Below are 22,390 nucleotides of genomic sequence, written 5' to 3'. Positions count from 1 at the left end.
GGCATGAAGTAATTAGAAGTAATATCATAACTAATATTTAATTACTGAGTGGTCTTATCATACAATTAGAGATGGAAATGTTGGCAACGTGACTCATTGGTATAAATTGATGGATTTATATTCCGATTTCTCTAACTTTCCTATCACTCTGGATTTTAATCTCACAGCTGTCTATTTTAGGCATTTGAATAATACTTCAAAGTTGTTTGGATACATCAGTTGCGCTAAATGAAGGAAATTTGAAGTCAAATATAATCATTACTTGTTAAATGTACCTGGCTTCTTTTGCATTTTATCTCAGCTTTTCCTGACTTTGGGTAAAGTTTTGAATGACATTCCAGATATGAGAGCTAAAATATTTTAAAGTGTACAGCAGGTTGTAGGATGACAGAGCTATTCAAGCCGCTGGAATCAAATCCCACTGCTGCCATATTTATTCTCCAAGGAGAAGATCCAGTGATATATATTAAAGTGGTTTCCTAAAGTAGATAAGGTATAAAAGAAGCTAAATTTGGTTGGTGGAAGCACACCTTAAGCTGTCACATGCAGTAGTTTAAAACAATTTATCATCAACTGATGATTGATCAGATATTAACCAACTGAAAAGGAGAAGATCCAGTGACTTATATCAAAGTGGTTTCCTAAAGTAGATAAGGTATAAAAGAAGCTACATTTGGTTGGTGGAAGCACACCTTAAGCTGTCACATGCAGTAGTTCAAAGCAATTTATCATCAATTCATGATTGATCAGATATTAACCAATTGAAAAAGGATGGTGATAGTATCCTGCATTAGTCACCGAGTTCTAAACAGTTCATCATAGTTGCAACAGTCTTCTCAAACCTTTAATATAATGATATCTGCTAACAGTAAAGATATTCAAATTTTAATTTTGCATGAAGTAATTATGTGCCCTATCAGAACTAATATTTTATTACTTTATGCATCTCAATTTCTTTTCTTATTTCAATGAAAATAAACAAAATGCAATTCAATAAAAAATATGAATTTCTCATCAATTTTATGTTTAATAATGAACTTTCTTTTAACCTTTGCTGAAATCTTTTCAATTAATACTTTAAAACAAAAAACCCTTTAATTTTGATGTTCTAGATCTGTGAGCTATCCTAATGGTATGCTCATGTGGTAGCATGGCCGAGCGGTCTAAGGCGCTGGATTAAGGCTCCAGTCTCTTCGGAGGCGTTGGTTCAAATCCCACTGCTGCCATATTTATTATACAAAGAGTAGGCCAGTTATTGATGTCAAAGTGATTCTTTTTTTCCATTAGATAGGACATTACCCAGCTGAAATTTGTTGGTGGAAGATTCCTCTAGCTACTCAACAGTTCATCATTGTTACAAGAGACTTCCCAAATGTTTTAAAAATGTTATCTGCTAACAGTAAAGATGAGCCAAAATTAAGTTGGCTGAAGTAATTAGAAGTAATATCATAACTAATATTTAATTACTGAGTTGTCTTATCATACAATTAGAGATGGAAATGTTGGCAACGTGACTCATTGGTATAAATTGATGGATTTATATTCCGATTTTTCTAACTTTCCTATCACTCTGGATTTTAATCTCACAGCTGTCTATTTTAGGCATTTGAATAATACTTCAAAGTTGTTTGGATACATCAGTTGCACTAAATGAAGGAAATTTGAAGTCAAATATAATCATTACTTGTTAAATGTACCTGGCTTCTTTTGCATTTTATCTCAGCTTTTCCTGACTTTGGGTAAAGTTTTGAATGACATTCCAGATATGAGAGCTAAAATATTTTAAAGTGTACAGCAGGTTGTAGGATGACAGAGCTATTCAAGCCACTGGAATCAAATCCCACTGCTGCCATATTTATTCTCCAAGGAGAAGATCGAGTGATATATATCAAAGTGGTTTCCTAAAGTAGATAAGGTATAAAAGAAGCTAAATTTGGTTGGTGGAAGCACAACTTAAGCTGTCACATGCAGTAGTTTAAAACAATTTATCATCAACTGATGATTGATCAGATATTAACCAACTGAAAAGGAGAAGATCCAGTGACTTATATCAAAGTGGTTTCCTAAAGTAGATAAGGTATAAAAGAAGCTACATTTGGTTGGTGGAAGCACACCTTAAGCTGTCACATGCAGTAGTTCAAAACAATTTATCATCAATTCATGATTGATCAGATATTAACCAACTGAAAAAGGTTGGTGATAGTGTCCTACATTAGTCACCGAGTTCTAAACAGTTCATCATAGTTGCAACAGTCTTCTCAAACCTTAACAATAATGATATCTGCTAACAGTAAAGATATTCAAATTTTAATTTTGCATGAAGTAATTATGTGCCCTATCAGAACTAATATTTTATTACTTCATGCATCTCAATTTCTTTTCTTATTTCAATGAAAATAAACAAAATGCAATTCAATAAAAAATATGAATTTCTCATCAATTTTATGTTTAATAATGAACTTTCTTTTAACCTTTGCTGAAATCTTTTCAATTAATACTTTAAAACAAAAAACCCTTTAATTTTGATATTCTAGATCTGTGAGCTATCCTAATGGTATGCTCATGTGGTAGCATGGCCGAGCGGTCTAAGGCACTGGATTAAGGCTCCAGTCTCTTCGGAGGCGTTGGTTCAAATCCCACTGCTGCCATATTTATTATACAAAGAGTAGGCCAGTTATTGATGTCAAAGTGATTCTTTTTTTCCATTAGATAGGACATTACCCAGCTGAAATTTGTTGGTGGAAGATTCCTCTAGCTACTCAACAGTTCATCATTGTTACAAGAGACTTCCCAAATGTTTTAAAAATGTTATCTGCTAACAGTAAAGATGAGCCAAAATTAAGTTGGCTGAAGTAATTAGAAGTAATATCATAACTAATATTTAATTACTGAGTTGTCTTATCATACAATTAGAGATGGAAATGTTGGCAACGTGACTCATTGGTATAAATTGATGGATTTATATTCCGATTTTTCTAACTTTCCTATCACTCTGGATTTTAATCTCACAGCTGTCTATTTTAGGCATTTGAATAATACTTCAAAGTTGTTTGGATACATCAGTTGCACTAAATGAAGGAAATTTGAAGTCAAATATAATCATTACTTGTTAAATGTACCTGGCTTCTTTTGCATTTTATCTCAGCTTTTCCTGACTTTGGGTAAAGTTTTGAATGACATTCCAGATATGAGAGCTAAAATATTTTAAAGTGTACAGCAGGTTGTAGGATGACAGAGCTATTCAAGCCACTGGAATCAAATCCCACTGCTGCCATATTTATTCTCCAAGGAGAAGATCGAGTGATATATATCAAAGTGGTTTCCTAAAGAAGATAAGGTATAAAAGAAGCTAAATTTGGTTGGTGGAAGCACACCTTAAGCTGTCACATGCAGTAGTTTAAAACAATTTATCATCAACTGATGATTGATCAGATATTAACCAACTGAAAAGGAGAAGATCCAGTGACTTATATCAAAGTGGTTTCCTAAAGTAGATAAGGTATAAAAGAAGCTACATTTGGTTGGTGGAAGCACACCTTAAGCTGTCACATGCAGTAGTTCAAAACAATTTATCATCAATTCATGATTGATCAGATATTAACCAACTGAAAAAGGATGGTGATAGTATCCTGCATTAGTCACCGAGTTCTAAACAGTTCATCATAGTTGCAACAGTCTTCTCAAACCTTTAATATAATGTTATCTGCTAACAGTAAAGATATTAAAATTTTAAGTTTGCATGAAGTAATTATGTGCCCTATCAGAACTAATATTTTACTACTTCATGCATCTCAATTTCTTTTGTTATTTCAATGAAAATAAACAAAATGCAACTCAATAAAAAATATGAATTTCTCATTGATTTTATGTTTAATAATGAACTTTCTTTTAACCTTTGCTGACATCTTTTCAATTAATACTTTAAAACAAAAAAACCTTTAATTTTGATGTTCTAGATCTGTGAGCTATCCTAATGATGTGCCCATGTGGTAACATGGCCAAGCGGTCTAAGGCGCTGGATTAAAGCTCCAGTCTCTTCGCAGGCATGGGTTCAAATCCCACTGCTGCCATATTTATTATACAAAGAGTAGGCCAGTTATTGATGTCAAAGTGATTCTTTTTTTCCATTAGATAGGATACTACCCAGCTGAAGTTGGTTGGTGGAAGATTCCTCTAGCTACTCAACAGTTCATCATTGTTACAAGAGACTTCCCAAATGTTTTAAAAATGTTATCTGCTAACAGTAAAGATGAGCCAAAATTAAGTTGGCATGAAGGAATTAGAAGTAATATCATAACTAATATTTAATTACTGAGTGGTCTTATCATACAATTAGAGATGGAAATGTTGGCAACGTGACTCATTGGTATAAATTGATGGATTTATATTCCGATTTCTCTAACTTTTCTATCTCTCTGGATTTTAATCTCACAGCTGTCTATTTTAGGCATTTGAATAATACTTCAAAGTTGTTTGGATACATCAGTTGCACTAAATGAAGGAAATTTGAAGTCAAATATAATCATTACTTGTTAAATGTACCTGGCTTCTTTTGCATTTTATCTCAGCTTTTCCTGATTTTTGGTAAAGTTTTGAATGACATTCCAGATATGAGAGCTAAAATATTTTAAAGTGTACAGCAGGTTGTAGGATGACAGAGCTATTCAAGCCGCTGGAATCAAATCCCACTGCTGCCATATTTATTCTCCAAGGAGAAGATCCAGTGATATATATCAAAGTGGTTTCCTAAAGTAGATAGGGTATAAAAGAAGCTAAATTTGGTTGGTGGAAGCACACCTTAAGCTGTCACATGCAGTAGTTCAAAACAATTTATGATCAATTGATGATTGATCAGAAATTAACCAACTGAAAAGGAGAAGATCCAGTGATATATATCAAAGTGGTTTCCTAAAGTAGATAATGTATAAAAGAAGCTAAATTTGGTTGGTGGAAGCACACCTTAAGCTGTCACATGCAGTAGTTCAAAACAATTTATCATCAATTGATGATTGATCAGATATTAACCAACTGAAAAAGGTTGGTGATAGTATCCTGCATTAGCCACCAAGTTCTAAACAGTTCATCATAGTTGCAACAGTCTTCTCAAACCTTTAAAATAATGATATCTGCTAACAATAAAGATATTCAAATTTTAATTTTGCATGAAGCAATTATGTGCCCTATCAGAACTAATATTTTATTACTTCATGCATCTCAATTTCTTTTGTTATTTCAATGAAAATAAACAAAATGCAATAAAAAAAAAAATCTGAATTTCTCATCGATTTTATGTTTAATAATGAACTTTCTTTTAACCTTTGCTGACATCTTTTCAATTAATACTTTAAAACAAAAAACCGTTTAATTTTGATGTTCTAGATCTGTGAGCTATCCTAATGATGTGCCCATGTGGTAGCATGGCCAAGCGGTCTAAGGCGCTGGATTAAAGCTCAAGGCTCTTTGGAGGCGTGGGTTCAAATCCCACTGCTGCCATATTTATTATACAAAGAGTAGGCCAGTTATTGATGTCAAAGTGATTCTTTTTTTCCGTTAGATAGGACATTACCCAGCTGAAATTTGTTGGTGGAAGATTCCTCTAGCTACTCAACAGTTCATCATTGTTACAAGAGACTTCCCAAATGTTTTAAAAATGTTATCTGCTAACAGTAAAGATGAGCCAAAATTAAGTTGGCATGAAGTAATTAGAAGTAATATCATAACTAATATTTAATTACTGAGTGGTCTTATCATACAATTAGAGATGGAAATGTTGGCAACGTGACTCATTGGTATAAATTGATGGATTTATATTCCGATTTCTCTACCTTTCCTTTCTCTCTGGATTTTAATCTCACAGCTGTCTATTTTAGGCATTTGAATAATACTTCAAAGTTGTTTGCATACATCAGTTGCACTAAATGAAGGAAATTTGAAGTCAAATATAATCATTACTTGTTAAATGTACCTGGCTTCTTTTGCATTTTATCTCAGCTTTTCCTGACTTTGGGTAAAGTTTTGAATGACATTCCAGATATGAGAGCTAAAATATTTTAAAGTGTACAGCTGGTTGTAGGATGACAGAGCTATTCAAGCCGCTGGAATCAAATCCCACTGCTGCCATATTTATTCTCCAAGGAGAAGATCCAGTGATATATATCAAAGTGGTTTCCTAAAGTAGATAAGGTATAAAAGAAGCTAAATTTGGTTGGTGGAAGCACAACTTAAGCTGTCACATGCAGTAGTTTAAAACAATTTATCATCAACTGATGATTGATCAGATATTAACCAACTGAAAAGGAGAAGATTCAGTGACTTATATCAAAGTGGTTTCCTAAAGTAGATAAGGTATAATAGAAGCTACATTTGGTTGGTGGAAGCACACCTTAAGCTGTCACATGCAGTAGTTCAAAACAGTTTATTATCAATTCATGATTGATCAGATATTAACCAACTGAAAAAGGTTGGTGATCGTGTCCTGCATTAGTCACCGAGTTCTAAACAGTTCATCATAGTTGCAACAGTCTTCTCAAACCTTAAAAATAATGATATCTGCAAACAGTAAAGATATTCAAATTTTAATTTTGCATGAAGTAATTATGTGCCCTATCAGAACTAAAATTTTATTACTTCATGCATCTCAATTTCTTTTGTTATTTCAATGAAAATAAACAAAATGCAATTCAATAAAAAATATGAATTTGTCATCGATTTTATGTTTAATAATGAACTTTCTTTTAACCTTTGCTGACATCATTTCAATTAATACTTTAAAACAAAAAACCCTTTAATTTTGATGTTCTAGATCTGTGAGCTATCCTAATGATATGCACATGTGGTATCATGGCCGAGCGGTCTAAGGTGCTGGATTAAGGCTCCAGTCTCTTCAGAGGCATGGGTTCATATCCCACTGCAGCCATATTTATTATACAAAGAGTAGGCCAGTTATTGATGTCAAAGTGATTCTTTTTTTTTATTACATAGGATATTACCCAGCTGAAGTTGGTTGGTGGAAGATTCCTCTAGCTACTCAACAGTTCATCATTTTTACAAGAAACTTCCCAAATGTTTTAAAAATGTTATCTGCTAACAGTAAAGATGAGCCAAAATTAAGTTGGCATTAAGTAATTAGAAGTAATATCATAACTAATATTTAATTACTGAGTGGTCTTATCATACAATTAGAGATGGAAATGTTGGCAACGTGACTCATTGGTATAAATTGATGGATTTATATTCCGATTTCTCTAACTTTACTATCTCTCTGGATTTTAATCTCACAGCTGTCTATTTTAGGCATTTGAATAATACTTCAAAGTTGTTTGTATACATCAGTTGCACTAAATGAAGGAAATTTGAAGTCAAATATAATCATTACTTGTTAAATGTATCTGGCTTCTTTTACATTTTATCTCAGCTTTTCATGACTTTGGGTAAAGTTTTGAATGACATTCCAGATATGAGAGATAAAATATTTTAAAGTGTACAGCAGGTTGTAGGATGACAGAGCTATTCAAGCCACTGGAATCAAATCCCACTGCTGCCATATTTATTCTCCAAGGAGAAGATCCAGTGATATATATCAAAGTGGTTTCCTAAAGTAGATAAGGTATAAAAGAAGCTAAATTTGGTTGGTGGAAGCACACCTTAAGCTGTCACATGCAGTAGTTCAAAACAATTTATCATCAATTGATGATTGATCAGATATTAACCAACTGAAAAGGAGAAGATCCAGTGATATATATTAAAGTGGTTTCCTAAAGTAGATAAGGTATAAAAGAAGCTAAATTTGGTTGGTGGAAGCACACCTTAAGCTGTCACATGCAGTAGTTCAAAACAATTTTTCATCAATTGATGATTGATCAAATATTAACCAACTAAAAAAGGTTGGTGATAGTATCCTGCATTAGCCACCAAGTTCTAAACAGTTCATCATAGTTGCAACAGTCTTCTCAAACCTTTAAAATAATGATATCTGCTAACAATAAAGATATTCAAATTTTAATTTTGCTTGAAGCAATTATGTGCCCTATCAGAACTAATATTTTATTACTTCATGCATCTCAATTTCTTTTGTTATTTCAATGAAAATAAACAAAATGCAATTCAATAAAAAATATGAATTTCTCATCGATTTTATGTTTAATAATGAACTTTCTTTTAACCTTTGCTGACATCTTTTCAATTAATACTTTAAAACAAAAAACCCTTTAATTTTGATGTTCTAGATCTGTGAGCTATTCTAACAACATGCACATGCGGTAGCATGGCCGAGCATTCTAAGGCGCTGGATTAAGGATCCAGTCTCTTTGGAGGCATGGGTTCAAATCCCACTGCTGCCATATTTATTATTCAAAGAGTAGGCCAGTTATTGATGTCAAAGTGATTATTTTTTTCCATTAGATAGGACCCAGCTGAAGTTGGTTGGTGGAAGATTCCTCTAGCTACTCAACAGTTCATCATTTTTACAAGAGACTTCCCAAATGTTTTAAAAATGTTATCTGCTAACAGTAAAAATGAGCCAAAATTAAGTTGGCATGAAGTAATTAGAAGTAATATCATAACTAATATTTAATTACTGAGTGGTCTTATCATACAATTAGAGATGGAAACGTTGGCAACGTGACTCATTGGTATATATTGATGGATTTATATTCCGATTTCTCTAACTTTTCTATCTCTCTGGATTTTAATCTCACAGCTGTCTATTTTAGGCATTTGAATTATACTTCAAATTTGTTTGGATACATCAGTTGCGGTAAATGAAGGAAATTTGAAGTCAAATATAATCATTACTTGTTAAATGTACCTGGCTTCTTTTGCATTTTATCTCAGCTTTTCCTGACTTTCGGTAAAGTTTTGAATGACATTCCAGATATGAGAGCTAAAATATTTTAAAGTGTACAGCAGGTTGTAGGATGACAGAGCTATTCAAGCCGCTGGAATCAAATCCCACTGCTGCCATATTTATTCTCCAAGGAGAAGATCCAGTGATATATATCAAAGTGGTTTCCTAAAGTAGATAAGGTATAAAATAAGCTAAATTTGGTTGGTGGAAGCACAACTTATGCTGTCACATGCAGTAGTTTAAAACAATTTATCATCAACTGATGATTGATCAGATATTAACCAACTGAAAAGGAGAAGATTCAGTGACTTATATCAAAGTGGTTTCCTAAAGTAGATAAGGTATAAAAGAAGCTACATTTGGTTGGTGGAAGCACACCTTAAGCTGTCACATGCAGTAGTTCAAAACAGTTTATTATCAATTCATGATTGATCAGATATTAACCAACTGAAAAAGGTTGGTGATAGTGTCCTGCATTAGTCACCGAGTTCTAAACAGTTCATCATAGTTGCAACAGTCTTCTCAAACCTTAAAAATAATGATATCTGCAAACAGTAAAGATATTCAAATTTTAATTTTGCATGAAGTAATTATGTGCCCTATCAGAACTAATATTTTATTACTTCATGCATCTCAATTTCTTTTGTTATTTCAATGAAAATAAACTAAATGCAATTCAATAAATAATATGAATTTGTCATCGATTTTATGTTTAACAATGAACTTTCTTTTAACCTTTGCTGACATCTTTTCAATTAATACTTTAAAACAAAAAACCCTTTAATTTTGATGTTCTAGATCTGTGAGCTATCCTCATGAAATGCACATGTGGTAGCATGGCTGAGCGGTCTAAGGTGCTGGATTAAGGCTCCAGTCTCTTCAGAGGCGTGGGTTCAAATCCCACTGCTGCCATATTTATTATACAAAGAATAGGCCAGTTATTGATGTCAAAGTGATTCTTTTTTTCCATTAGATAGGACATTACCCAGCTGAAATTTGTTGGTGGAAGATTCCTCTAGCTACTCAACAGTTCATCATTGTTACAAGAGACTTCCCAAATGTTTTAAAAATGTTATCTGCTAACAGTCAAGATGAGCCAAAATTAATTTGGCATGAAGTATTTAGAAGTAATATCATAACTAATATTTAATTACTGAGTTGTCTTATCATACAATTAGAGATGGAAATGTTGGCAACATGACTCATTGGTATAAATTGATGGATTTATATTCTGATTTCTCTAACTTTCCTATCACTCTGGATTTTAATCTCACAGCTGTCTATTTTAGGCATTTGAATAATACTTCAAAGTTGTTTGGATACATCAGTTGCGCTAAATGAAGGAAATTTGAAGTCAAATATAAATATTACTTGTTAAATGTACCTGGCTTCTTTTGCATTTTATCTCAGCTTTTCCTGACTTTGGGTAATGTTTTGAATGACTATCCAGATATGAGAGCTAAAATATTTTAAAGTGTACAGCAGGTTGTAGGATGACAGAGCTATTCAAGCCGCTGGAATCAAATCCCACTGCTGCCATACTTATTCTCTAAGGAGAAGATCCAGTGATATATATCAAAGTGGTTTCCTAAAGTAGATAAGGTATAAAAGAAGCTAAATTTGGTTGGTGGAAGCACAACTTAAGCTGTCACATGCAGTAGTTTAAAACAATTTATCATCAACTGATGATTGATCAGATATTAACCAACTGAAAAGGAGAAGATTCAGTGACTTATATCAAAGTGGTTTCCTAAAGTAGATAAGGTATAAAAGAAGCTACATTTGGTTGGTGGAAGCACACCTTAAGCTGTCACATGCAGTAGTTCAAAACAATTTATTATCAATTCATCATTGATCAGATATTAACCAACTGAAAAAGGTTGGTGATAGTGTCCTGCATTAGTCACCGAGTTCTAAACAGTTCATCATAGTTGCAACAGTCTTCTCAAACCTTTAAAATAATGATATCTGCTAACAGTAAAGATATTCAAATTTTAATCTTGCATGAAGTAATTATGTGCCCTATCAGAAATAATATTTTACTACTTCATGCATCTCAATTTCTTTTGTTATTTCAAAGAAAATAAACAAAATGCAATTCAATAAAAAATATGAATTTCTCATCGATTTTATGTTAGATAATGAACTTTCTTTTAACCTTTGCTGACATCTTTTCAATTAATACTTTAAAACAAAAAAACCTTTAATTTTGATGTTCTAGATCTGTGAGGGATCCTAACAACATGCACATGTGCTAGCATGGCCGAGCGGTCTAAGGCGCTGGATTAAGGCTCCAGTCTCTTCGGAGGCATGGGTTCAAATCCCACTGCAGAGATATTTATTATACAAAGAGTAGGCCAGTTATTAATGTCAAAGTGATTCTTTTTTTTTATTAGATAGGATATTACCCAGCTGAAGTTGGTTGGTGGAAGATTCCTCTAGCTACTCAACAGTTCATCATTGTTACAAGAGACTTCCCAAATGTTTTCAAAATGTTATCTGCTAACAGTAAAGATGAACCAAAATTAAGTTGGCATGAAGTAATTAGAAGTAATATTATAACTAATATTTAATTACTGAGTGGCCTTATCATACAATTAGAGATGGAAATGTTGGCAACGTGACTCATTGGTATAAATTGATGGATTTATATTCCGATTTCTCTAACTTTCTTATCTCTCTGGATTTTAATCTCACAGTTGTCTATTTTAGGCATTTGAATAATACTTCAAAGTTGTTTGGATACATCAGTTGCACTAAATGAAGGAAATTTGAAGTCAAATATAATCATTACTTGTTAAATGTACCTGGCTTCTTTTACATTTTATCTCAGCTTTTCATGACTTTGGGTAAAGTTTTGAATGACATTCCAGATATGAGAGCTAAAATATTTTAAAGTGTACAGCAGGTTGTAGGATGACAGAGCTATTCAAGCCACTGGAATCAAATCCCACTGCTGCCATATTTATTCTCCAAGGGGAAGATCCAGTGATATATATCAAAGTGGTTTCCTAAAGTAGATAAGGTATAAAAGAAGCTACATTTGGTAGGTGGAAGCACACCTTAAGCTGTCACATGCAGTAGTTCAAAACAATTTATCATCAATTGATGATTGATCAGATATTAACCAACTGAAAAAGGTTGGTGATAGTATCCTGCATTATCCACCAAGTTCTAAACAGTTCATCATAGTTGCAACAGTCTTCTCAAACCTTTAAAATAATGATATCTGCTAACAATAAAGATATTCAAATTTTAATTTTGCTTGAAGCAATTATGTGCCCTATCAGAACTAATATTTTATTACTTCATGCATCTCAATTTCTTTTGTTATTTCAATGAAAATAAACAAAATGCAATTCAATAAAAAATATGAATTTCTCATCGATTTTATGTTTAATAATGAACTTTCTTTTAACCTTTGCTGACATCTTTTCAATTAATACTTTAAAACAAAAAACCCTTTAATTTTGATGTTCTAGATCTGTGAGCTATTCTAACAACATGCACATGCGGTAGCATGGCCGAGCAGTCTAAGGCGCTGGATTAAGGCTCCAGTCTCTTTGGAGGCGTGGGTTCAAATCCCACTGCTGCCATATTTATTATTCAAAGAGTAGGCCAGTTATTGATGTCAAAGTGATTCTTTTTTTCCATTAGATAGGATGTTACCCAGCTGAAGTTGGTTGGTGGAAGATTCCTCTAGCTACTCAACAGTTCATCATTGTTACAAGAGACTTCCCAAATGTTTTAAAAATGTTATCTGCTAACAGTAAAGATGAGCCAAAATTAAGTTGGCATGAAGTAATTAGAAGTAATATCATAACTAATATTTAATTACTGAGTGGTCTTAACATACAATTAGAGATGGAAATTTTGGCAACGTGACTCATTGGTATAAATTGATGGATTTATATTCCGATTTCTCTAACTTTTCTATCTCTCTGGATTTTAATCCCACAGCTGTCTATTTTAGGCATTTGAATAATACTTCAAAGTTGTTTGGATACATCAGTTGCACTAAATGAAGGAAATTTGAAGTCAAATATAATCATTACTTGTTAAATTTACCTGGCTTCTTTTGCATTTTATCTCAGCTTTTCCTGATTTTCGGTAAAGTTTTGAATGACATTCCAGATATGAGAGCTAAAATATTTTAAAGTGTACAGCAGGTTGTAGGATGACAGAGCTATTCAAGCCGCTGGAATCAAATCCCACTGCTGCCATATTTATTCTCCAAGGAGAAGATCCAGTGATATATATCAAAGTGGTTTCCTAAAGTAGATAGGGTATAAAAGAAGCTAAATTTGGTTGGTGGAAGCACAACTTAAGCTGTCACATGCAGTAGTTCAAAACAATTTATCATCAATTGATGATTGATCAGATATTAACCAACTGAAAAGGAGAAGATCCAGTGATATATATCAAAGTGGTTTCCTAAAGTAGATAATGTATAAAAGAAGCTAAATTTGGTTGGTGGAAGCACACCTTAAGCTGTCACATGCAGTAGTTCATAACAATTTATCATCAATTGATGATTGATCAGATATTAACCAACTGAAAAAGGTTGGTGATAGTATCCTGCATTAGCCACCAAGTTCTAAACAGTTCATCATAGTTGCAACAGTCTTCTCAAACCTTTAAAATAATGATATCTGCTAACAATAAAGATATTCAAATTTTAATTTTGCATGAAGCAATTATGTGCCCTATCAGAACTAATATTTTATTACTTCATGCATCTCAATTTCTTTTGTTATTTCAATGAAAATAAACAAAATGCAATTCAATAAAAAATATGAATTTCTCATCGATTTTATGTTTAATAATGAACTTTCTTTTAACCTTTGCTGACATCTTTTCAATTATTACTTTAAAACAAAAAAACCTTTAATTTTGATGTTCTAGATCTATGAGCTATTCTAACTACATGCACATGTGGTAGCATGGCCGAGCGGTCTAACGCGCTGGATTAAGGCTCCACTCTTTTCGGTGGCGTGGGTTCAAATCCCACTGCTGCCATATTTATTATTCAAAGAGTAGGCCAGTTATTGATGTCAAAGTGATTATTTTTTTCCTTTAGATAGGACCCAGCTGAAGTTGGTTGGTGGAAGATTCCTCTAGCTACTCAACAGTTCATCATTTTTACAAGAGACTTCCCAAATGTTTTAAAAATGTTATCTGCTAACAGTAAAGATGAGCCAAAATTAAGTTGGCATGAAGTAATTAGAAGTAATATCATAACTAATATTTAATTACTGAGTGGTCTTATCATACAATTAGAGATGGAAATGTTGGCAACGTGACTCATTGGTATAAATTGATGGATTTATATTCCGATTTCTCTAACTTTCCTATCACTCTGGATTTTAATCTCACAGCTGTCTATTTTAGGCATTTGAATAATACTTCAAAGTTGTTTGGATACATCAGTTGCACTAAATGAAGGAAATTTGAAGTCAAATATAATCATTACTTGTTAAATGTACCTGGCTTCTTTTGCATTTTATCTCAGCTTTTCCTGACTTTGGGTAAAGTTTTGAATGACATTCCAGATATGAGAGCTAAAATATTTTAAAGTGTACAGCAGGTTGTAGGATGACAGAGCTATTCAAGCCGCTGGAATCAAATCCCACTGCTGCCATATTTATTCTCCAAGGAGAAGATCCAGTGATATATATTAAAGTGGTTTCCTAAAGTAGATAAGGTATAAAAGAAGCTAAATTTGGTTGGTGGAAGCACACCTTAAGCTGTCACATGCAGTAGTTTAAAACAATTTATCATCAACTGATGATTGATCAGATATTAACCAACTGAAAAGGAGAAGATCCAGTGACTTATATCAAAGTGGTTTCCTAAAGTAGATAAGGTATAAAAGAAGCTACATTTGGTTGGTGGAAGCACACCTTAAGCTGTCACATGCAGTAGTTCAAAGCAATTTATCATCAATTCATGATTGATCAGATATTAACCAATTGAAAAAGGATGGTGATAGTATCCTGCATTAGTCACCGAGTTCTAAACAGTTCATCATAGTTGCAACAGTCTTCTCAAACCTTTAATATAATGATATCTGCTAACAGTAAAGATATTCAAATTTTAAGTTTGCATGAAGTAATTATGTGCCCTATCAGAACTAATATTTTACTACTTCATGCATCTCAATTTCTTTTGTTATTTCAATGAAAATAAACAAAATGCAACTCAATAAAAAATATGAATTTCTCATCGATTTTATGTTTAATAATGAACTTTCTTTTAACCTTTGCTGACATCTTTTCAATTAATACTTTAAAACAAAAAAACCTTTAATTTTGATGTTCTAGATCTGTGAGCTATCCTAATGATGTGCCCATGTGGTAGCATGGCCAAGCGGTCTAAGGCGCTGGATTAAAGCTCCAGTCTCTTCACAGGCATGGGTTCAAATCCCACTGCTGCCATATTTATTATACAAAGAGTAGGCCAGTTATTGATGTCAAAGTGATTCTTTTTTTCCGTTAGATAGGACATTACCCAGCTGAAATTTTTTGGTGGAAGATTCCTCTAGCTACTCAACAGTTCATCATTGTTACAAGAGACTTCCCAAATGTTTTAAAAATGTTATCTGCTAACAGTAAAGATGAGCCATATTTAAGTTGGCATGAAGGAATTAGAAGTAATATCATAACTAATATTTAATTACTGAGTGGTCTTATCATACAATTAGAGATGGAAATGTTGGCAACGTGACTCATTGGTATAAATTGATGGATTTATATTCCGATTTCTCTAACTTTCCTATCTCTCTGGATTTTAATCCCACAGCTGTCTATTTTAGGCATTTGAATAATACTTCAAAGTTGTTTGGATACATCAGTTGCACTAAATGAAGGAAATTTGAAGTCAAATATAATCATTACTTGTTAAATGTACCTGGCTTCTTTTGCATTTTATCTCAGCTTTTCCTAATTTTCGGTAAAGTTTTGAATGACATTCCAGATATGAGAGCTAAAATATTTTAAAGTGTACAGCAGGTTGTAGGATGACAGAGCTATTCAAGCCGCTGGAATCAAATCCCACTGCTGCCATATTTATTCTCCAAGGAGAAGATCCAGTGATATATATCAAAGTGGTTTCCTAAAGTAGATAGGGTATAAAAGAAGCTAAATTTGGTTGGTGGAAGCACAACTTAAGCTGTCACATGCAGTAGTTCAAAACAATTTATCATCAATTGATGATTGATCAGATATTAACCAACTGAAAAGGAGAAGATCCAGTGATATATATCAAAGTGGTTTCCTAAAGTAGATAATGTATAAAAGAAGCTAAATTTGGTTGGTGGAAGCACACCTTAAGCTGTCACATGCAGTAGTTCATAACAATTTATCATCAATTGATGATTGATCAGATATTAACCAACTGAAAAAGGTTGGTGATAGTATCCTGCATTAGCCACCAAGTTCTAAACAGTTCATCATAGTTGCAACAGTCTTCTCAAACCTTTAAAATAATGATATCTGCTAACAATAAAGATATTCAAATTTTAATTTTGCATGAAGCAATTATGTGCCCTATCAGAACTAATATTTTATTACTTCATGCATCTCAATTTCTTTTGTTATTTCAATGAAAATAAACAAAATGCAATTCAATAAAAAATATGAATTTCTCATCGATTTTATGTTTAATAATGAACTTTCTTTTAACCTTTGCTGACATCTTTTCAATTATTACTTTAAAACAAAAAAACCTTTAATTTTGATGTTCTAGATCTATGAGCTATTCTAACTACATGCACATGTGGTAGCATGGCCGAGCGGTCTAACGCGCTGGATTAAGGCTCCACTCTTTTCGGTGGCGTGGGTTCAAATCCCACTGCTGCCATATTTATTATTCAAAGAGTAGGCCAGTTATTGATGTCAAAGTGATTATTTTTTTCCTTTAGATAGGACCCAGCTGAAGTTGGTTGGTGGAAGATTCCTCTAGCTACTCAACAGTTCATCATTTTTACAAGAGACTTCCCAAATGTTTTAAAAATGTTATCTGCTAACAGTAAAGATGAGCCAAAATTAAGTTGGCATGAAGTAATTAGAAGTAATATCATAACTAATATTTAATTACTGAGTGGTCTTATCATACAATTAGAGATGGAAATGTTGGCAACGTGACTCATTGGTATAAATTGATGGATTTATATTCCGATTTCTCTAACTTTCCTATCACTCTGGATTTTAATCTCACAGCTGTCTATTTTAGGCATTTGAATAATACTTCAAAGTTGTTTGGATACATCAGTTGCACTAAATGAAGGAAATTTGAAGTCAAATATAATCATTACTTGTTAAATGTACCTGGCTTCTTTTGCATTTTATCTCAGCTTTTCCTGACTTTGGGTAAAGTTTTGAATGACATTCCAGATATGAGAGCTAAAATATTTTAAAGTGTACAGCAGGTTGTAGGATGACAGAGCTATTCAAGCCGCTGGAATCAAATCCCACTGCTGCCATATTTATTCTCCAAGGAGAAGATCCAGTGATATATATTAAAGTGGTTTCCTAAAGTAGATAAGGTATAAAAGAAGCTAAATTTGGTTGGTGGAAGCACACCTTAAGCTGTCACATGCAGTAGTTTAAAACAATTTATCATCAACTGATGATTGATCAGATATTAACCAACTGAAAAGGAGAAGATCCAGTGACTTATATCAAAGTGGTTTCCTAAAGTAGATAAGGTATAAAAGAAGCTACATTTGGTTGGTGGAAGCACACCTTAAGCTGTCACATGCAGTAGTTCAAAGCAATTTATCATCAATTCATGATTGATCAGATATTAACCAATTGAAAAAGGATGGTGATAGTATCCTGCATTAGTCACCGAGTTCTAAACAGTTCATCATAGTTGCAACAGTCTTCTCAAACCTTTAATATAATGATATCTGCTAACAGTAAAGATATTCAAATTTTAAGTTTGCATGAAGTAATTATGTGCCCTATCAGAACTAATATTTTACTACTTCATGCATCTCAATTTCTTTTGTTATTTCAATGAAAATAAACAAAATGCAACTCAATAAAAAATATGAATTTCTCATCGATTTTATGTTTAATAATGAACTTTCTTTTAACCTTTGCTGACATCTTTTCAATTAATACTTTAAAACAAAAAAACCTTTAATTTTGATGTTCTAGATCTGTGAGCTATCCTAATGATGTGCCCATGTGGTAGCATGGCCAAGCGGTCTAAGGCGCTGGATTAAAGCTCCAGTCTCTTCACAGGCATGGGTTCAAATCCCACTGCTGCCATATTTATTATACAAAGAGTAGGCCAGTTATTGATGTCAAAGTGATTCTTTTTTTCCGTTAGATAGGACATTACCCAGCTGAAATTTTTTGGTGGAAGATTCCTCTAGCTACTCAACAGTTCATCATTGTTACAAGAGACTTCCCAAATGTTTTAAAAATGTTATCTGCTAACAGTAAAGATGAGCCATATTTAAGTTGGCATGAAGGAATTAGAAGTAATATCATAACTAATATTTAATTACTGAGTGGTCTTATCATACAATTAGAGATGGAAATGTTGGCAACGTGACTCATTGGTATAAATTGATGGATTTATATTCCGATTTCTCTAACTTTCCTATCTCTCTGGATTTTAATCCCACAGCTGTCTATTTTAGGCATTTGAATAATACTTCAAAGTTGTTTGGATACATCAGTTGCACTAAATGAAGGAAATTTGAAGTCAAATATAATCATTACTTGTTAAATGTACCTGGCTTCTTTTGCATTTTATCTCAGCTTTTCCTGATTTTCGGTAAAGTTTTGAATGACATTCCAGATATGAGAGCTAAAATATTTTAAAGTGTACAGCAGGTTGTAGGATGACAGAGCTATTCAAGCCGCTGGAATCAAATCCCACTGCTGCCATATTTATTCTCCAAGGAGAAGATCCAGTGATATATATCAAAGTGGTTTCCTAAAGTAGATATGGTATAAAAGAAGCTAAATTTGGTTGGTGGAAGCACACCTTAAGCTGTCACATGCAGTAGTTCAAAACAATTTATCATCAATTGATGATTGATCAGATATTAACCAACTGAAAAGGAGAAGATCCAGTGATATATATCAAAGTGGTTTCCTAAAGTAGATAATGTATAAAAGAAGCTAAATTTGGTTGGTGGAAGCACACCTTAAGCTGTCACATGCAGTAGTTTAAAACAATTTATCATCAATTGATGATTGATCAGATATTAACCAACTGAAAAGGAGAAGATTCAGTGACTTATATCAAAGTGGTTTCCTAAAGTAGATAAGGTATAAAAGAAGCTACATTTGGTTGGTGGACGCACACCTTAAGCTGTCACATGCAGTAGTTCAAAACAATTTATTATCAATTCATGATTGATCAGATATTAACCAACTGAAAAAGGTTGGTGATAGTGTCCTGCATTAGTCACCGAGTTCTAAACAGTTCATCTTAGTTGCAACAGTCTTCTCAAACCTTAACAATAATGATATCTGCTAACAGTAAAGATATTCAAATTTTAATTTTGCATGAAGTAATTATGTGCCCTATCAGAACTAATATTTTATTACTTTATGCATCTCAATTTCTTTTCTTATTTCAATGAAAATAAACAAAATGCAATTCAATAAAAAATATGAATTTCTCATCAATTTTATGTTTAATAATGAACTTTCTTTTAACCTTTGCTGAAATCTTTTCAATTAATACTTTAAAACAAAAAACCCTTTAATTTTGATGTTCTAGATCTGTGAGCTATCCTAATGGTATGCTCATGTGGTAGCATGGCTGAGCGGTCTAAGGCGCTGGATTAAGGCTCCAGTCTCTTCGGAGGCGTTGGTTCAAATCCCACTGCTGCCATATTTATTATACAAAGAGTAGGCCAGTTATTGATGTCAAAGTGATTCTTTTTTTCCATTAGATAGGACATTACCCAGCTGAAATTTGTTGGTGGAAGATTCCTCTAGCTACTCAACAGTTCATCATTGTTACAAGAGACTTCCCAAATGTTTTAAAAATGTTATCTGCTAACAGTAAAGATGAGCCAAAATTAAGTTGGCTGAAGTAATTAGAAGTAATATCATAACTAATATTTAATTACTGAGTTGTCTTATCATACAATTAGAGATGGAAATGTTGGCAACGTGACTCATTGGTATAAATTGATGGATTTATATTCCGATTTTTCTAACTTTCCTATCACTCTGGATTTTAATCTCACAGCTGTCTATTTTAGGCATTTGAATAATACTTCAAAGTTGTTTGGATACATCAGTTGCACTAAATGAAGGAAATTTGAAGTCAAATATAATCATTACTTGTTAAATGTACCTGGCTTCTTTTGCATTTTATCTCAGCTTTTCCTGACTTTGGGTAAAGTTTTGAATGACATTCCAGATATGAGAGCTAAAATATTTTAAAGTGTACAGCAGGTTGTAGGATGACAGAGCTATTCAAGCCACTGGAATCAAATCCCACTGCTGCCATATTTATTCTCCAAGGAGAAGATCCAGTGATATATATCAAAGTGGTTTCCTAAAGTAGATAAGGTATAAAAGAAGCTAAATTTGGTTGGTGGAAGCACAACTTAAGCTGTCACATGCAGTAGTTTAAAACAATTTATCATCAACTGATGATTGATCAGATATTAACCAACTGAAAAGGAGAAGATCCAGTGACTTATATCAAAGTGGTTTCCTAAAGTAGATAAGGTATAAAAGAAGCTACATTTGGTTGGTGGAAGCACACCTTAAGCTGTCACATGCAGTAGTTCAAAACAATTTATCATCAATTCATGATTGATCAGATACTAACCAACTGAAAAAGGATGGTGATAGTATCCTGCATTAGTCACCGAGTTCTAAACAGTTCATCATAGTTGCAACAGTCTTCTCAAACCTTTAATATAATGTTATCTGCTAACAGTAAAGATATTCAAATTTTAAGTTTGCATGAAGTAATTATGTGCCCTATCAGAACTAATATTTTACTACTTCATGCATCTCAATTTCTTTTGTTATTTCAATGAAAATAAACAAAATGCAACTCAATAAAAAATATGAATTTCTCATTGATTTTATGTTTAATAATGAACTTTCTTTTAACCTTTGCTGACATCTTTTCAATTAATACTTTAAAACAAAAAAACCTTTAATTTTGATGTTCTAGATCTGTGAGCTATCCTAATGATGTGCCCATGTGGTAGCATGGCCAAGCGGTCTAAGGCGCTGGATTAAAGCTCAAGTCTCTTCGCAGGCATGGGTTCAAATCCCACTGCTGCCATATTTATTATACAAAGAGTAGGCCAGTTATTGATGTCAAACTGATTCTTTTTTTCCATTAGATAGGATATTACCCAGCTGAAGTTGGTTGGTGGAAGATTCCTCTAGCTACTCAAAAGTTCATCATTGTTACAAGAGACTTCCCAAATGTTTTAAAAATGTTATCTGCTAACAGTAAAGATGAGCCAAAATTAAGTTGGCATGAAGGAATTAGAAGTAATATCATAACTAATATTTAATTACTGAGTGGTCTTGTCATACAATTAGAGATGGAAATGTTGGCAACGTGACTCATTGGTATAAATTGATGGATTTATATTCTGATTTCTCTAACTTTTCTATCTCTCTGGATTTTAATCTCACAGCTGTCTATTGTAGGCATTTGAATAATACTTCAAAGTTGTTTGGATACATCAGTTGCGCTAAATGAAGGAAATTTGAAGTCAAATATAATCATTACTTGTTAAATGTACCTGGCTTCTTTTGCATTTTATCTCAGCTTTTCCTGATTTTTGGTAAAGTTTTGAATGACATTCCAGATATGAGAGCTAAAATATTTTAAAGTGTACAGCAGGTTGTTGGATGACAGAGCTATTCAAGCCGCTGGAATCAAATCCCACTGCTGCCATATTTATTCTCCAAGGAGAAGATCCAGTGATATATATCAAAGTGGTTTCCTAAAGTAGATAGGGTATAAAAGAAGCTAAATTTGGTTGGTGGAAGCACACCTTAAGCTGTCACATGCAGTAGTTCAAAACAATTTATGATCAATTGATGATTGATCAGAAATTAACCAACTGAAAAGGAGAAGATCCAGTGATATATATCAAAGTGGTTTCCTAAAGTAGATAATGTATAAAAGAAGCTAAATTTGGTTGGTGGAAGCACACCTTAAGCTGTCACATGCAGTAGTTCAAAACAATTTATTATCAATTCATGATTGATCAGATATTAACCAACTGAAAAAGGTTGGTGATAGTGTCCTACATTAGTCACCGAGTTCTAAACAGTTCATCATAGTTGCAACAGTCTTCTCAAACCTTAACAATAATGATATCTGCTAACAGTAAAGATATTCAAATTTTAATTTTGCATGAAGTAATTATGTGCCCTATCAGAACTAATATTTTATTACTTCATGCATCTCAATTTCTTTTCTTATTTCAATGAAAATAAACAAAATGCAATTCAATAAAAAATATGAATTTCTCATCAATTTTATGTTTAATAATGAACTTTCTTTTAACCTTTGCTGAAATCT

At 32.8% G+C, this 22,390-nt stretch overlaps 8 non-coding genes across 8 annotated transcripts; all 8 read left to right on the top strand.

Annotated features, from left to right (window-relative positions):
* Positions 1-1,144: 1,144 nt before the first annotated feature.
* TRNAL-AAG (transfer RNA leucine (anticodon AAG)) lies at positions 1,145-1,226 on the top strand. Its single transcript has one exon. It is a non-coding gene; the product is annotated as a tRNA-Leu (tRNA).
* Positions 1,227-2,566: 1,340 nt separating this feature from the next.
* On the top strand, positions 2,567-2,648 carry TRNAL-AAG (transfer RNA leucine (anticodon AAG)). Its single transcript has one exon. It is a non-coding gene; the product is annotated as a tRNA-Leu (tRNA).
* Positions 2,649-3,988: 1,340 nt separating this feature from the next.
* TRNAF-AAA (transfer RNA phenylalanine (anticodon AAA)) lies at positions 3,989-4,070 on the top strand. Its single transcript has one exon. It is a non-coding gene; the product is annotated as a tRNA-Phe (tRNA).
* Positions 4,071-5,411: 1,341 nt separating this feature from the next.
* Positions 5,412-5,493, top strand: TRNAF-AAA (transfer RNA phenylalanine (anticodon AAA)). The gene has a single exon. It is a non-coding gene; the product is annotated as a tRNA-Phe (tRNA).
* Positions 5,494-9,675: 4,182 nt separating this feature from the next.
* TRNAL-AAG (transfer RNA leucine (anticodon AAG)) lies at positions 9,676-9,757 on the top strand. The gene has a single exon. It is a non-coding gene; the product is annotated as a tRNA-Leu (tRNA).
* A 2,602-nt stretch (positions 9,758-12,359) lies between these two features.
* TRNAL-AAG (transfer RNA leucine (anticodon AAG)) lies at positions 12,360-12,441 on the top strand. The gene has a single exon. It is a non-coding gene; the product is annotated as a tRNA-Leu (tRNA).
* A 2,759-nt stretch (positions 12,442-15,200) lies between these two features.
* On the top strand, positions 15,201-15,282 carry TRNAF-AAA (transfer RNA phenylalanine (anticodon AAA)). Its single transcript has one exon. It is a non-coding gene; the product is annotated as a tRNA-Phe (tRNA).
* Positions 15,283-18,041: 2,759 nt separating this feature from the next.
* TRNAF-AAA (transfer RNA phenylalanine (anticodon AAA)) lies at positions 18,042-18,123 on the top strand. The gene has a single exon. It is a non-coding gene; the product is annotated as a tRNA-Phe (tRNA).
* Positions 18,124-22,390: the final 4,267 nt, after the last annotated feature.

The sequence above is a fragment of the Taudactylus pleione genome, unplaced genomic scaffold (genome assembly GCF_031769625.1).
Source record: "Taudactylus pleione unplaced genomic scaffold, aTauple2 ptg000016l, whole genome shotgun sequence".
In the NCBI taxonomy this organism is placed as follows: Eukaryota; Metazoa; Chordata; class Amphibia; order Anura; family Myobatrachidae; genus Taudactylus; species Taudactylus pleione.
This window is presented reverse-complemented; position numbering and strand designations above follow the sequence as displayed.